This window comes from Aptenodytes forsteri, unplaced genomic scaffold (assembly GCF_000699145.1).
Source record: "Aptenodytes forsteri isolate BGI_AS27 unplaced genomic scaffold, ASM69914v1 Scaffold155, whole genome shotgun sequence".
Lineage (NCBI taxonomy): Eukaryota > Metazoa > Chordata > Aves > Sphenisciformes > Spheniscidae > Aptenodytes > Aptenodytes forsteri.
Genome location: NW_008794446.1, coordinates 7,595,638 through 7,600,288, shown reverse-complemented (window position 1 = coordinate 7,600,288; position 4,651 = coordinate 7,595,638). Strand labels below are relative to the sequence as shown.

The 4,651-nt window shown below is 44.6% G+C and overlaps 1 long non-coding RNA gene across 4 annotated transcripts in view; it reads left to right on the top strand.

Moving 5' to 3' along the window:
- The first annotated feature begins 211 nt into the window (after positions 1-211).
- LOC103907962 overlaps positions 212-4,651 on the top strand; it is a 7,111-nt gene continuing 2,671 nt past the window's right edge. For 3 of the 4 annotated variants that reach the window (XR_658125.2, XR_002086344.1, XR_658124.2), the window contains exon 1: positions 212-389. This is a non-coding gene — a long non-coding RNA (uncharacterized LOC103907962). The remainder of the gene's footprint in view (positions 390-4,651) is intronic. The other variant, XR_658126.2, reaches the window with a different exon arrangement.

The following is a 4,651-nucleotide window of genomic DNA, read 5'->3' as shown; positions in this document are numbered from 1 at the left end:
GACCCGACCCCCCTCCTGTCTCCACCCGTAAGACCGTGCGGCTGCCGGTGTGACTGAATACGCGGTGGCGTGGGCGTGCGTCGCCTGCTAGGAGCGCTGGGAGCCGGCGGTGCGCGCTGTGCCGCGTGGGCCCTGCCAGCGGCGCGGCCTGCCGTGCGCGGGCGTGCGCGGTGTGGCTCTCGCGTGGTGGAGATGTGTCTGCAGGGGTCAGTAGCGTGTGCGTTTGTGGCGTGGCGTGGGTCGGTCTGAAAGCTTGTTGGGTGTCTGTTGCCTTCTCCAGTGGGCCGCTCTGCCTTAGGTTTTCAGGCTCCTTCTTCCGATCTGGAGATCGACAGCGTTGCCTTGGAAAGGGAAGCTGAAATTCACGTACAAACCCTAGGTCCCCAGCTGTAAGTAAACCACTAAGTGAGTAAAACTCATAAAAAAAATGAGAGTTTGCGGTTCTCCTGTTCTGTTGGGGCAGCGTGTCTGCGGAGAACATCATTTCGGGAGCTGAGGTGTTTGTGCTTACTGAGGGCTGCTGTTTGGCCAGCCGGGCTGGAGCTGAGAGCAACGCTTGGGCGGAGAGCGTGCTTGTGTTTAGAATTTGGTGCAAAAGGAAGCCATTGGGGGCAGCTGGGAGGGAGGCCTTGTCCACTGTCCTTCCTGCTTAAAAAAATCAGGACTTTTTAGCTTGTTTGCTTTGGGCCACACCTAAGTGACCCCCTCTTTCCTCTCTCCCCCTTCCTGCCCAGGAAGAAGAAATGCAATGAAAGTCTGAGCTTCATCCTTTTAGTTTGAAAGCTTTCTATTCTTAACTGTGGCCTTAGAATGGTTTAATTCCACGTTCTGGTTGTTTTGGTACAGTCTTTTTGGTACACACATGCAAAAAAGTCTGTCATTGCCTTGTGCTCTCCATCTTCGCAGAAGACGTCATATGGTAATTCTGTGCGAAACCAGAAGACTTTACTAAATCGATTCACAATCTCAAATTCATTCATAGCACCTTACTCTCATTAAAACTTCTTGCCTGCGGTAATGAATATGGAAAAATGCCATTAATGGAATTAGCTAAGTAGATGGTGAGCTGTGTCAACAGCCTGGCTGACAACTGTAGCTTCACCTATTCTGTGCAAATAGTGCCTGTTTTTTCCATCCTGCTCTTTTGTTCATTTCTTGATTTCACTCAGGCTTTATGCTTTTTACAGTTGTAAGCTCTTTGGGAACAGGGATTGCCATTTATTATATCAGTTAGCGTGCCTAAGAAAAACGGATCTCAGGTTGATGCTCTTGAAACATAAATTATTGAAATTCTACAGTATCCAGTTGTGGAGAGCGAAAAATTCCACAATAAGAAAAGGCGAGACAAAAATGGTTTTTACTGCTCTTTTCACGGTCTGGAAATCAAGTGTGGAATTTGAATAACCATGAAGGGAAGTTTTGGTAGAGCTGAAGCCTGGAGAGAGTTTGGGTTTTTTTTTTCATCCTCAGCTCTGCAATACGCATTAGAGGAGGGCTTGTCAGTGGCCCAGCTTGCAGTTAGCTACTGTTGCCTTGCTGGCAACCATCCCCATAAGGCAGATAATTTTCAGCAATGTTAGTAGGAGCAATAAAGCTAATAATCCTCTTCACTGTGATAAAAACTACCTGCATGAAAGCAAGGTACTTTGGAGCATACAACTTGCATTCCTTCCCTCTTCCCTTTATTTAATTCTGTTAAGTTTAAACCTGATGTTTGTTTTACTTCATGCCTTTCTAATTAAATTTAGTGTGCCAAGAAACAGTGCAGCCTTCTCATGCTGTTTATCCTCAATTAACTTGATCTTTCTGGGGGTTCATTGTACTCTTTCTCCTTGTCCTTTGTCTCATGTCTGTTTACACTGTAATTGTCCAGGGGTCGTGTTTTTATATGTGCTGTCACAGTGGGACTGCAGTCTTAATTATCTGAAAGACGCTATCATAATAAACGCAGTTAATAATAACTTTCTCCCTTCTATTTTGCCTGATGCACATCATCCTCTGTCCACCCCTGACAATACTCTCAGTCATTTATTTGTTTTTTAATTCCTAAATCTGCATCTGTCTTTTTTTCCATTTGACATTTAGTTTCCCAAGCTGGATAGCAAAGTTGTTGTTTTCACTTTATCATTTTTTGTGCCAAATCAAGGCCTGTTCTGCTAGACCTTGTGCCAAACCGTAGATAATTCATGCCTCAGAGAATTTAAAATGCAAATATATGAGAAGGAGAAAGGATGGTGGATGGAGAGATTTCTCACCCTCATACATGAACAGTGTAGTGATCTGCCGGTGTGGATGTTATTAATGTTACTGATTGATGCAAGACTCAAGATAATACTGGGAAGCTTCTTCCACATTCACAACTGATCTGTGGGGGACAGCTTGATTGTCCCCTGAGGGTGTTGGAATCTGGTTCCAGTCCTTCTGTGCTTTGGGGTCGATCTCCCCCTGAAGCTATTTGTTCTGGGTACAGTAAGCTGCTTGTAATGCCCAGCAGAGAGCGAGAATGCCCTTAGCTGGATGACAGAGTGCTCACCTGGACACCCAAGGCTCAAGTTTACTTTCATTCAAACTCCATCATTCATTTTGTGGGAGGAGGAAGCAAACTGCTGAAGTGCCTTACACCTGCAAGGAGCTCGTACCTGCTGGCTCTGGGTGGAGGACGGGTCTTACTTTGGTCCGCGGTGAACATCCTGCTGCTTTCTAAACTGGAGCTGTAGTTCTCAATATCTGGTCCAAAAAATTTCAAGTGCCAAACAAGATCATCGGGAATTTTTTACTGATATTGTTGGGTTTATGTAATGCCTGGGGCTCTTGGTCATGGACCAGCAGCAGTGGGTGGGACAGCAGGTTTTTTCAGTCTCATTACTAAATCTGTGATTAGTCTCCTGCACGCTCATGCTTGCAAAAGTACTGAGCATCTGGAGGGCCACTTACCCTGTGCACCTCTGTTTCCCTGTTTTTCTGTATAATTCCCTCCTTCGCAGGGCGTTTCGGTGGGGAAACTTTGGGGAAGACTTGGAGAGAGTCTCTTTCACTTCCCCAGCCCTGCTCTTTAGCAGCAGCTGGCATGGCTCGCCTCCACCTTCCTGCTAGTTATAACCATGGCCGTGTGGTTCTGCAGTCCCCTGGTTCAGAGAGGGGCCGTACACGCTCCTTAGTATTCCTTTTCCCGTTAGCATTTATAAAAGACTTTTGCACATAACTCAGATGAAAAACTCCCTTGTGCTGAGCTGAGCATTGCCATATGGCAGAGAACACGTCAGAGTAAACGCATATTTAAAGGACACAGAAATTCTGGGGATGTTGTCGGTCCAGATTCCTGGATTCTGCAGTAGCTCATTTCCTCCTTTTCCATCCCCAGCTTTTGAAAGTTGCTTCCTACACACACTTCTCTATTTTGTTCTAGCAAGAGACAGCAAAAAATTAAACCCAAAAATTCTGTTGAGTGGTAAACAGTCACTGCTGACTGATGCCCTGCACAGAATATATGAATACAGCTGAAACAGCTAAAGTTTTGTTTGGTTTCTGAGATCTGCCCCTGTTACAGGAATTAAACCAAATCTTTTGAAGATGCATGCTCTGCCGTTAAATTGCTTGGGCTGTTCTACCGAATCCAGGCAAAGAACTGATTTTGCTCCCTGAAAAGCAAGGCTGACTGAATTTATTAAAATGTTAATCATAAAGCAAGCCCGTGGGTCCCTGGGGCGAGACACAATTAAAGTTAAAACTTCCCAGCGTAGAAAGTTTTTTAACTGTCTAGTTTTACATCTTGACTGTAGGGAGAGGAGTTTCCACTGTACATCTAAGACATTGTTCTGCAGCCTTTGCAAGTTGCTGGGTTCAGCTGCGAAGATTTTAAAAGCTGCTTTTGTTGGCAGCCTAGGACACATCCGTGACCTTATTAAAGTGGAAGTGAAAGCTCTCCTTTTTTTTTTTTTTTGCAACAGTAAATCTACTAATTTTACAGTCAGTTGAACAGCAATAGATTAATTTGTTTAAAGTCTGCATTCACAAAGAAAACGTGAACTTCGCTGCCTTGAATACCCGAAACTACAGTGTGATATTTAAAGGGTAGAAACTATTACAACTTGCCCTAGAATGGTCCAGGCAGTTCCCTGTCACCTGCTTCTCAGCACAGGTGCTGACCTCCCCGTCTATTCTATCCCTCCTGACAGACTAGCAGCGAGGCTGGGGCTTTGTGTGCAACAGAGAGCGCTTTTCCAATGACTGGGCCAGTTTTCTTCAGCAACCACAGGAAGCAGAATAAAGAAAAGGTTAAGGGCCACCGCAAGGGTCAGAATGGGTTAAGTTTAGTTAACATCAGAGGTTATAGCTTTTAACAAGAGCATGAAGGAAACTTATTCGAAGATGCAATTTGTTTCTTCTTTGTCAACCATTATTTTTTTTTACTCTATTGATAGTGACAGCTTAACAAAGTTTTTATAGGCCAGGGTTTTCATCCTTTAGAGGATAAAGAACTGTGATGCAAAAAAGAGATGCAGGTGGAAGACTTTATAAAGCCTCCATGATTTTCAAATTGAGGGTTGAAAGTAGGCTCCCTGCGTGGCTAAGTCAAAAATAATTTGTAAATGTTAAAAAAAAATACACTTTACTGACAGAGGAGCTGCTTCCCCCCCCCCCCGTGTAACTT